Here is a 13,021-nt window from a genome sequence, read left to right on the forward strand (position 1 = left end):
GGCTTAATAACTGCTAACTTGAGGGATTTAGGGACGTGACCTAACGATAGTGAGGAGTTAATAATATTTAAAAGAGGCTCACCAGCTGTATATAACACTTCCTTCGGTAGTTTAGTGGGAATTGGATCTAACTGACATGTTGTTGATTTAGCTTTCATAATAGCATCATACAGCTCTTCCTGTCCTATACATGTAAAACTGTGTAGTTGTGGGGTTGTAAGTACGATTGTGTCGGGAGATGCTGTCAGAGGTTGAACTGCCACAATTGTTTTTCGAATGTTATCTATTTTTTCAGTGAAGAAATTCATAAAATCTTCACTACTAAACTGTGATGGAAGACATTTTTCAGATCCCTGATTTGTTGTTAATTTAGCGACTGTACTGAAAAGGAACCTGGGGTTGTTTTTGTTATTTTCTATGAGTTTGCTCAGGTGTTTAGCTCTAGCAGCTTTTAGCGCCTGTCTGTAGCTAAGCATACTGTCTTTATACGCAATTCTAAATACCTCCAATTTAGTTTTCCTCCATTTTCTCTCCAGATTACGTGTTGTTCTCTTTAGGGCATGCGTATGACTATTATACCAAGGTGCAGGTGCTTGTTCTCGAACCTTTTTTAACCGGATGGGGGCAACAGTGTCTAAAGTGCTAGTGAGGATAAGGTCTATGTTGTTCGCCATCTCATCAAGATGATCAGCAGTTATGGGTTTAATGTGAAACTGAGATAAATCAGGCAGGTTATTTATGAATCTGTCCTTAGTGGTTGGAATAATAGTCCTACCAAGTCGATACCGTGGTGAAACACGGTTAATCTGCTCTACCGGTAGTGTGTACAGTAGGAGATAATGGTCTGTGATGTCATCACTCTGGGGTAAAATATCTATATCAGTGACGTCTGCTCCGTGGGATATTATTAAGTCTAGTGTGTGGTTAAAACGGTGGGTTGGTCTGGTGACGTTTTGTTTAACTCCAAAAGAGTTTAGTAAATCGACAAATGATAATCCTAGGGCATCGTTTTCATCATCTACATGAATAATTAAATCTCCTACAAGCAGCACTTTATCAAAGCTGATCAGGAGGTCTGAGAGAAAACAAGCAAACTCATGAAGAAAATCAGCGTAGGGTCCTGGGGGTCTGTACACGGTGACCAGAGCGAGTTTTCTGTGCATGTCTGAAAGTGCAAATTTAAGAACGAGCACTTCAAATGATTTAAAGCTGAATCCTAATCTCTGACTAACATTAAGAGAAGCACTATAAATGGTTCCTACACCCCCCCCACGACCAGTCTGACGGGGCTCATGCTTATAAACATATCCTGACGGTGTCGACTCGTTTAGACCCATATAATCACCTGGTTTAATCCAGGTCTCAGTGAGACAGAGTGCTGAGAGATTATTATCTGTGATCATCTCATTTACAATCAGTGCTTTGGGTGCAAGTGATCTAATGTTTAAAAGACCGAACTTTAGAACTTTGTTGTGTTTGTTTATCTGGCATTTTTCAGTTTTAACTGCAATAAGATTATTTCTGGATCTTGTGTATGTAATTCTTGGTTTTACTACACGAGGAATAGATACGGTTTCTATAAACTGGGCTGTGTGTGAACTTGTAACTATTTGGTCTGTAGTATGCGTGTTCTTATAGTTGAAGATTTCTTGATGTCTTACCAGTCAGATGGTGTGTAGTATCCTAGAGATGTTATCTGATAGCACAGCTGCTCCAACTCTGCTGGGGTGCAGGCCATCAGGGCGGAAGAACCTCGGACGCTCCCAGAAACAGTTCCAGTTATTAACAAAGAGAAGTTTATGTTCTCGACACCATGACTGTAACCATTCATTTAGAGCTAAAAGTCTACTAAACTTCTCAGCCCCTCGCTGGTAAGTGGGAAGAGGTCCTGACACAATGATCCTCGTTGTGGGTGATGTGCTGCGTACCGTCTCCACCAGGATCCTGAAGTCCCTCTTTAAGATCTCCGTTTGCCGCAGCCTGGTGTCGTTTGATCCGGCATGGAGAACAACCGCTCCGAAGTTCTCGTTCAGGATCGCGGGTACCTGCGCAGCGACATCCAGAACACGAGCACCAGGAAAACAGCGAGTGTGCACCTTACCTTTAGCTCGGGTAGCGCGGACATGCCGGGTAGCGCGGACATGCCGGACGATGGAATCTCCGAGAATAACAGTGTCGCGTTCCGTCTCGCGGAGGGGGACGAAGCGGTTCTCGGTCGAGATCTCGAAGGAGGAGGAGGAGAAAAAAAGAAGAAGAAAAAGAAGAAGAAAAAGAAGAAGAAGAAGAAGTCAATAAAGAAAATGTAAGAGTAGGACAAGAAAAGGAAGACGAAGACAATCAAGAAGAAATAAAAAGAAGAGGTGGGGGTGAGAAAGGGAAAAGAAAAAGAAAAAAGGAAGACAATCAAAGAAGAAATTAAAGGCGGAGGAGAAAAAGTAAAGCAAGACTATCAAGAATAAGTAAGAGAAGGAGAAGAAAATCAAGAACGAAATGAAAAAAATGTATTTAGTGATGAATTCTACAGCACACTCCATGTATTTCTTTTTTTTTTCTTACACATAGAAACCCCTAGAGGGCACTTTAGATTATTTTCCTGCAAAAAAGAGCAGCCACTGGGGCACTTTATCACACCTCCTGCACTCCATCATGCTTTCTTAAACACAGAAGAACACTAGAGGGCATTTTATTACTTTTTTTTTTTTGCCTTTAGGGCACATCATCACATTATCCCTGTTGTAAAGGTACTCTAGAAAACTTTTTTGCATTTCGTGATAATTCGCAGCATTCTAGAGGGCATTTTATCACATTTATTTTTCCTTTTCAAGGGCCGCCATTAGGGCACTTTTTCTCCATTGTAAGGTCCCATTAGCAGACTGCAAGCCCTAAATGGTCTCCTATAGATATATATACTTCGATGCAGCCTAGAAGAGCATTTGATCATGTTTTTCCATACCTAAAGATTATTTAGTTTGGGGCACCCTAGAGCGGATTTCATTTCACTCTATTTTATTTGAAAACCAGCCTCTAGGGCACTTTATTGAATGCTATTTACTGTAAAGCAACCAAAGTGGGCAATTTAATGCATGTTACCTATCAGACCTGAAGGGGTCCCTGTCAAGATATGAAAAGAAAAACCTACATTTGCAGCAAAATAGTACCAAAATATTAATTACTTTGGAATGTGCAAACGTTTCTTGATCTTAAATTCTGAGAATGTTTATCCTACTTCACGTTCAAATGTTTTGGCACCCCTTCAAATCAACATCCGCCAACATCAAGAGATTCAAGATTTTTCAATGTGTCATGAACATTGATATACGCAGAATATAACTCGCAGTGAAAAAAAAACCCGATCAGCTGCACAGAAATCAGGCATTAAAGAAAATGTATATAAATATTAAATAGAAAGGAATAAGAAAAAAAGTAAGAGAAGATATGAATATATATTATATAATGATAAGGTGGTATTTAAAAAATAGTGCAACAGATCAAAAACAGTAGAAACTCACGTTCCCTGACCTCGATTACGCTGAATTTTATGAAATGATTTAGATCATTGACCTGGTTTCAAATTCAGCCTCTTCACAATTTCAGTTCTGTGACTGACTGTTACATTTATTTCCAGATTTTTCCTGATGGATTTTGTAATTAATTCTTCCATCTACTTGTGCATTTCACCTCCACTTACATCCACCCATCATCAAAATGCTCTTTTGTTAAAAATCCTGCTTTTTTTTTTTTTGCCAGTATTAACTTCATTTTCACCTCCAGTGAAAAATCCATACTTCTTGATCTTTTCAAAAAAAGTCAGAAATTTTCAATATTCTTAATATTACTGTATTTTATCATTATACCTTTTTTATTTTAACAAACAAAACACAGTGTAGATGGGGTACAGTTTTTTTGAATGAATGGATTCTTTTCTCTGTTTCTACCTCCCTCTCTCTCTCTCTCTCTCTCTCTCTCTCTCTCTCTCTCTCTCTCTGTACGTGCATTTGCTCATGTGTACATGAAACTGTTGTGATTGTGTGTGTGTGTGTGTGTGTGTGTGTGTGTGTGTGTGTGTGTGTGTGTGTGTGTGTGTGTGTGTGTGTGTGTGTGTGTGTGTGTGTGTACACTCAGAATTAATTACACACACAGTACTTAATAATAAGTACACACACAGTATTAAGTAGACACTCAGTAAAAAATACACACTCAGTAATAAATACACACTCAGTATTAAGTACACATTTAGTATTAAATACACACTCAGTAATAATAACTACACACTCAGTAATAATAAGTACACACTCTGTATTAAGTACACACTCAGTAATAAGTACACACTCAGTAATAATAAGTACACACTCAGTATTAAGTACACATTCAGTAATAAGTACACACTCAGTAATAATAAGTACACACTCAGTATTAAGTACACATTCAGTAATAGTAAGTACACACTCAGTAATAAGTACACACTCAGTATTAAGTACACATTCAGTATTAAGTACACATCAGTATTAAGTACACATTCAGTAATAGTAAGTACACACTCAGTATTAAGTACACACTCTGTATTAAGTACACACTCTGTATTAAGTACACACTCAATATTAAATACACACTCAATAATAATAGGTACAAATCAGTATTAAGTACACACTCAGTAATAAGTACACACTCAGTATTAAGTACACACTCAGTAATAATAAGTACACATTTAGTATTAAGTACACACTCAGTAATAATAAGTACACACTCAGTAATAATAAGGACACACTCAGTAATAATAAGTACACACTCAGTAATAATAAGTACACACTCAGTAATAAGTACACATCAGTATTAAGTACACATTCAGTAATAATAAGTACACATTTAGTATTAAGTACACACTCAGTAATAATAAGTACACACTCAGTAATAATAAGGACACACTCAGTAATAAGTACACATCAGTATTAAGTACACACTCAGTAATAATAAGTACACACTCAGTATTAAGTACACATTCAGTAATAGTAAGTACACACTCAGTAATAATAAGTACACACTCAGTATTAAGTACACACTCTGTATTAAGTACACACTCAGTAATAATAAGTACACACTCAATATTAAATACACACTCAATAATAATAAGTACAAATCAGTATTAAGTACACACTCAGTAATAAGTACACACTCAGTATTAAGTACACATTCAGTAATAATAAGTACACACTCAGTAATAATAAGTACACATCAGTATTAAGTACACATTCAGTAATAATAAGTACACACTCAGTATTAAGTACACACTCAGTAATAATAAGTACACATCAGTATTAAGTACACATTCAGTAATAATAAGTACACACTCAGTATTAAGTACACACTCAGTAATAATAAGTACACACTCAGTAATAATAAGTACACACTCAGTATTAAGTACACACTCAGTAATAATAAGTACACACTCAGTAATAATAAGTACACACTCAGTATTAAGTACACACTCAGTAATAATAAGTACACACTCAGTAATAATAAGTACACACTCAGTATTAAGTACACACTCAGTAATAATAAGTACACACTCAGTAATAATAAGTACACACTCAGTATTAAGTACACACTCAGTAATAATAAGTACACACTCAGTAATAATAAGTACACACTCAGTATTAAGTACACACTCAGTAATAATAAGTACACACTCAGTATTAAGTACACACTCAGTAATAATAAGTACACACTCAGTATTAAGTACACACTCAGTAATAATAAGTACACACTCAGTAATAATAAGTACACATCAGTATTAAGTACACACTCAGTAATAATAAGTACACACTCAGTAATAATAAGTACACACTCAGTATTAAGTACACACTCAGTAATAATAAGTACACACTCAGTAATAATAAGTACACACTCAGTATTAAGTACACACTCAGTAATAATAAGTACACACTCAGTAATAATAAGTACACACTCAGTATTAAGTACACACTCAGTAATAATAAGTACACACTCAGTAATAATAAGTACACACTCAGTATTAAGTACACACTCAGTAATAATAAGTACACACTCAGTAATAATAAGTACACACTCAGTATTAAGTACACACTCAGTAATAATAAGTACACACTCAGTAATAATAAGTACACACTCAGTATTAAGTACACACTCAGTAATAATAAGTACACACTCAGTAATAATAAGTACACACTCAGTATTAAGTACACACTCAGTAATAATAAGTACACACTCAGTAATAATAAGTACACATCAGTATTAAGTACACATTCAGTAATAATAAGTACACACTCAGTAATAAGTACACACTCAGTAATAATAAGTACACATTCAGTAATAATAAGTACACACTCAGTAATAAGTACACACTCAGTAATAATAAGTACACACTCAGTAATAATAAGTACACACTCAGTATTAAGTACACACTCAGTAATAATAAGTACACACTCAGTAATAATAAGGACACACTCAGTAATAAGTACACACTCTGTATTAAGTACACACTCAATATTAAATACACACTCAATAATAATAAGTACAAATCAGTATTAAGTACACACTCAGTATTAAGTACACACTCAGTATTAAGTACACACTCAGTAATAATAAGTACACACTCAGTAATAATAAGGACACACTCAGTAATAATAAGTACACATTTAGTAATAATAAGTACACACTCAGTAATAATAAGTACACACTCAGTAATAATAAGGACACACTCAGTAATAATAAGTACACACTCAGTAATAATTAGGACACACTCAGTAATAATAAGTACACATCAGTATTAAGTACACATTCAGTAATAATAAGTACACACTCAGTAATAATAAGTACACATCAGTATTTAGTACACATTCAGTAATAATAAGTACACACTCAGTATTAAGTACACACTCTGTATTAAGTACACACTCAATATTAAATACACACTCAATAATAATAAGTACAAATCAGTATTAAGTACACACTCAGTAATAAGTACACACTCAGTATTAAGTACACATTCAGTAATAATAAGTACACACTCAGTAATAATAAGTACACACTCAGTAATAATAAGTACACATCAGTATTAAGTACACATTCAGTAATAATAAGTACACACTCAGTAATAATAAGTACACATCAGTATTAAGTACACATTCAGTAATAATAAGTACACACTCAGTATTAAGTACACACTCAGTAATAATAAGTACACACTCAGTAATAATAAGGACACACTCAGTAATAAGTACACACTCAGTATTAAGTACACACTCAGTATTAAGTACACACTCAGTAATAATAAGTACACACTCAGTAATAATAAGGACACACTCAGTAATAAGTACACACTCAGTATTAAGTACACACTCAGTAATAATAAGTACACACTCAGTAATAATAAGGACACACTCAGTAATAATAAGTACACACTCAGTAATAATAAGTACACATTTAGTAATAATAAGGACACATTCAGTAATAGTAAGTACACACTCAGTAATAATAAGTACACACTTAGTATTAAGTACACACTCTGTATTAAGTACACACTCAATATTAAATACACACTCAGTATTAAGTACACACATCAGTAATAATAAGTACACACTCAGTATTAATACACACACAGTATTAATACACACACAGTATTAAGTAAACACTCAGTATTAATACACACTCAGTATTAAGTACACACATCAGAAATAATAAGTGCACACACAGTATTAATACACACACAGTATTAAGTACACACTCAGTATTAATACACACTCAGTATTAAGTACACACATCAGAAATAATAAGTGCACACACAGTATTAATACACACACAGTATTAATACACACTCAGTATTAATACACACTCAGTATTAAGTACACACTCAGTAATATTAAGTACACACTCAGTAATATTAAGTACACACACAGTATTAAGTACACACACAGTATTAAGTACACACTCAGTATTAAGTACACACTCAGTAATATTAAGTACACACTCAGTAATATTAAGTACACACACAGTATTAAGTACACACACAGTATTAAGTACACACTCAGTATTAAGTACACACTCTGTACACTTAATTTGACGTCTCTGCCTAAACGAATTCTGCACCTCACTGAGTTCTTCTTTGTTCCAGTGGTCCTCTTCCGCCCCCTGCTGGTAAAAGTGAGTCACATTTATAGATCAGCCACATTTACAACCAACTTTCATAGCACAGGCTGGTGTATGGAGCGTGTCAGCTGAGCTCAGGAAAAAACAAATAAACAAACACAAATATGCACATTATCAACAGTGACAATACAAATAGTACGAGTATGTATAATGTGATCCGCATATTTGTGATCCGCATATTTGATTTGGCACGTTTTACGCTGGATGCCCTTCCTAACGCAACCCTCCCCATTTACCCGGGCTTGGGACCGGCACTAAGAGTACACTGGCTTGTGCCCCCCTAATGGCTGGGTTACGAGTATGTATAATGTGAGATTAAAAAAAAGGAGAAATATTAATTATAAAATTTTATATACATTTTTTTTTTACAGGCATTAGTGTGAAGCGTAATTAACCCAGCCATTAGGGGGGCACAAGCCAGTGCACTCTTAGTGCCGGTCCCAAGCCCGGGTAAATGGGGAGGGTTGCGTTAGGAAGGGCATCCAGCGTAAAACATGTGCCAAATCAAATATGCAGATCACAAATGAGAATTTCATACCGGATCGGTCGAGGCCCGGGTTAACAACGACCGCCACAGGTATCGTTAGCCGACAGGGTACCGGTGGAAATTGGGCTACTGTTGGCCGAAGGAGGAGAAGGAGAGGAGGAAGACATCTACAGAGACAGCAGGGAAAGGAGCAGTGTAGGAGAGTAGAGGTTCGGGTTGGTACTTTAAATGTTGGTACTATGACTGGTAAAGGGAGAGAGGTAGCTGATATGATGGAGAGAAGAAAGGTAGATATGCTGTGTGTTCAGGAGACCAAGTGGAAAGGGAGTAAGGCCAGGAACATTGGAGGTGGGTTTAAACTGTTTTATCATGGTGTGGATGGAAAGAGAAATGGTGTAGGGGTGATTCTGAAGGAAGAGTACAGTAAGAGTGTAGTGGAGGTGAAGAGAGTTTCTGATAGGGTGATGATCGTGAAGGTGGAAGTTGAAGGGATGATGATAAATGTCATCAGTGCCTATGCTCCACAAGTTGGCTGTGAGATGGAGGAGAAGGAAAGATTCTGGAGTGAATTAGATGAAGTGGTAGATGGTGTACCTAGGAAAGAACGATTGGTGATTGGGGCAGACTTTAATGGGCATGTAGGTGAAGGGAACAGAGGTGATGAGGAGGTGATGGGTAGGTATGGTTTTAAGGAGAGGAATGTGGAAGGGCAGATGGTGGTAGATTTTGCTAAAAGGATGGAAATGGCAGTGGTGAACACGTATTTTAAGAAGAAGGAGGATCATAGGGTGACGTATAAGAGCGGAGGAAGGTGCACACAGGTGGATTATGTTCTGTGTAGGAGATGCAACCTGAAGGAGATTGGAGACTGTAAGGTGTTGACGGGGGACAGTGTAGCTAGACAGCATCGGATGGTGGTCTGTAGGATGGTTTTGGAGGCGAAGAAGAAGAGGAGGAAAGTAAGGTTTGAAAGAAGAATAAGATGGTGGAAACTGAAGGAGGAAGAGTGTAGTGTGAGGTTCAGGGAAGAGGTCAGACAGGGGCTTGGTGGTGGTGAAGAGGTGCCGGATGATTGGGCAACTACTGCAGGAGTGATGAGGGAGGCAGCTAGAAAAGTACTTGGTGTGACATCTGGAAATAGAAAGCAAGACAAGGAGACGTGGTGGTGGAATGAGGAAGTGCAGGAGAGCATTAGGAGAAAGAGGTTGGCAAAACAGAAGTGGGATCGACTGAGTGATGAGAAAAGTAGGCAGGGGTACAAGGAGATGCGGCAGCAGGTAAAAAAGGGATGTGGCGAAAGCCAAGGAAAAGGCACATGAGGAGCTGTATAAGAGGTTGGACACTAAGGAAGGAGAAAAGGATTTATACCGATTGGCCAGGCAGAGGGACCGAGCTGGGAAGGATGTACTGCAAGTTAGAGCAATAAAGGATGGAGAGGGAAATGTGTTGACTAGTGAGGAGAGTGTGTTGAGAAGATGGAGGGAGTATTTTGAGCAGCTGATGAATGAGGAAAATCAGAGAGAGAGAAGGTTGGAGGATGTGGAGTTGGTGAAGCAGGATGTAGATAGGATTAGTAAGGAGGAAGTGAGAGCAGCGATTAAGAGGATGAAGAATGGAAAGTCGGTTGGACCAGATGACATATCTGTAGAAGCGTGGAGATGTTTAGGAGAGATGGCAGTGGAGTTTTTAACCAGATTGTTTAACAGGATTCTGGAAGGGGAGAGGATGCCTGAGGAATGGAGAAGGAGTGTGCTGGTACCGATCTTTAAGCATAAGGGAGATGTGCAGACCTGCAGTAACTACAGGGGAATTAAGTTGATCAGTCACACCATGAAGTTATGGGAAAGAGTAGTGGAAGCCAGGCTGAGAGAAGAGGTGACCATCTGTGAGCAACAGTATGGTTTCATGCCGAGGAAGAGCACAACAGATGCCTTATTTGCTTTGAGGATGTTGATGGAGAAGTATAGAGAAGGACAGAAGGAGCTGCATTGTGTATTTGTGGATTTAGAGAAAGCGTACAACAGGGTGCCGAGAGAGGAGTTGTGGTATTGTATGAGGAAGTCAGGTGTGTTAGAGAAGTATGTGAGGGTGGTGCAGGACATGTATGAGGACAGTGTGACGGCAGTGAAGTGTGCAGTAGGTACGACAGACTGGTTCAGGGTGAAGGTTGGACTGCATCAAGGATCGGCCCTGAGCCCTTTCCTGTTTGCAGTGGTGATGGACAGGTTGACGGACGAGGTCAGACAGGAGTCTCCCTGGACTATGATGTTTGCAGATGATATTGTGATTTGTGGTGAGAGTAGAGAGCAGGTTGAGAAGAGCCTGGAGAGGTGGAGATATGCGCTTGAGAGAAGGGGAATGAAAGTCAGTAGGAGTAAGACAGAGTACATGTGTGTGAATGAGAGGGAGGGCAGTGGAGTGATGCGGTTGCAGGGAGAAGAGGTGGAGAAGGTGGAGGAGTTCAGGTACCTGGGGTCAACAGTGCAAAGTAATGGAGAGTGTGTTAGAGAAGTAAAGAAAAGTGTGCAGGCAGGGTGGAGTGGGTGGAGAAGAGTGACAGGAGTGATTTGTGATAGTAGGGTATCTGCAAGAATGAAAGGGAAAGTTTATAGGACTGTGGTGAGACCTGCGATGTTGTATGGATTAGAGACAGTGGCATTGAGTAAAAGACAGGAAGTGGAGCTGGAGGTAGCAGAGCTGAAGATGTTAAGGTTTTCGTTGGGAGTGACGAGGATGGACAAGATTAGAAATGAGTTTATTAGAGGGACAGCACATGTAGGATGTTTTGGTGACAAGGTGAGGGAGGCGAGATTGAGATGGTTTGGACATGTGCAGAGAAGGGACATGAATTATATTGGTAGAAAAATGCTGAAGATGGAGCCACCAGGTAGGAGGAAAAGAGGAAGGCCAAGGAGGAGGTTCATGGATGTGGTGAGGGAAGACATGCAGGTAGTTGGTGTGAAAGAGGCAGATATAGAGGACAGGGTGGTATGGAGACGGATGATCCGCTGTGGCGACCCTAATGGGAGCAGCCGAAAGAAGAAGAAGAAGTGTGAAGCGTAATTAACCATTCTGGCCACACGGGGGCGCGCGTCAATCAATTAATACGCGGTGCGCAATAATTTTGAAATAAATAAACACACAAGCAATAAAAATAAATAAATAAATAATTGAATTTGCTGTTTATTTATTTATTTATTTATTTTCGACTAATCAGATCAATTGTATGTGATTGAATAAAATAAAAAAAAATTTTTTTGGGTGGTTGGTGGTGTGGTGGTTTTGAGTTTGCGCATGCGCCTTGAGCGGCAAAAGGAGCGCTCGGCCTCGTCGAGCGTGTGCGCATGCGCACTAAACGGAGCCCATTTCCTCTTGTGCAGGCCTGGCTGTGGCAGAGTGCGGAGGTTCCGCTTATCGGTCTTTTCATTTCTCAGGCTTCGCGTTTGTTCCGTTTTAGCCGGATGATAAAGCGAGTTAGACGCTGTAAAAGCCGGGACAAGTCGGTGAGCTCTGTAGGCGCGCGTGGAGAGGCGGAGGACGGAGCCCGGAGCCGGAGCCCCAGCGCGGTGAGTTGTTGTGATTAGCGGTAATTAGCTCTGGCTGCCGTGACAGGGCGCTGTGGCTTCTGCAGCCTCTACAAACCGTGATTGTGCACCTTTATACTCGCCGTGACTGTTTTTTTTTTTTTACACATAATCATCATATATACTAAATCTTTTATATTTTAAAACCCCGTTTAATTAGCCACATGAAGCAGGAAACTCAATCTGGTCTCATTTTAGCAGCCTGCTACAAGCTAACCTCTGATATGGATTTGACAGTAGATATGTATATTTATATTTACTGAAATCTCTCTGTGCATGTAAATAAAAACATCTACACTCACATGCACATTCTGTCTGTGTAATAACTAATGTGCAAAACGTCCCTATATGCGTGCAGGTGTGTATGAGAGTGTGTGTATGAAATATTGTGAGTATTGTATTGGTGCTTGTAAGAGACATGGCAGTGTTTCAGATCTGCTTTGCATTTGAGCGGTAGATAAAACAGGAGCCAGAGAGGAAAGTGATGGGACTAAGAGCTGACTCGCACCAGGGCCGTGTGACAGCTGAGGTGTGGCTGCGTGGAGGAGCAGATCCCATCCAGCTCCAGAACCACTGTTCATCCTCCTGATCATAAGCTGTGTGTGTGTGTGTGTGTGTGTGTGTGTGTGTGTGTGTGTGTGTGTGTGTGAGGCAGTATTGTAGTGTTAGATGCATTTGTGATGATCTCGTGTCCCTGCCTTTCTTGCACATTTTTATCCTTTGTCGCATCAGGAAATTTGTTTGATGGTAACGGATTCAAAATGATCTC

General features: G+C 39.0%; 2 protein-coding genes across 2 annotated transcripts in view; one reads left to right on the forward strand and one right to left on the reverse strand.

Annotated features, from left to right (window-relative positions):
- The window catches only part of LOC310732045 (uncharacterized protein), a 195,052-nt gene that overhangs the window by 141,970 nt on the left and 40,061 nt on the right, over positions 1-13,021 (reverse strand). The gene's annotated exons all lie outside the window — the stretch shown is intronic.
- cskl (c-src tyrosine kinase-like) overlaps positions 11,983-13,021 on the forward strand; it is a 28,935-nt gene continuing 27,896 nt past the window's right edge. The window contains exon 1 of the mRNA XM_083552449.1: positions 11,983-12,234. The gene's annotated coding sequence lies outside the window, so the exon portion shown is untranslated. The remainder of the gene's footprint in view (positions 12,235-13,021) is intronic.

The sequence above is a fragment of the Silurus aristotelis genome, assembly GCF_946808225.1.
Source record: "Silurus aristotelis genome assembly, chromosome: 10".
Taxonomy (NCBI): Eukaryota; Metazoa; Chordata; class Actinopteri; order Siluriformes; family Siluridae; genus Silurus; species Silurus aristotelis.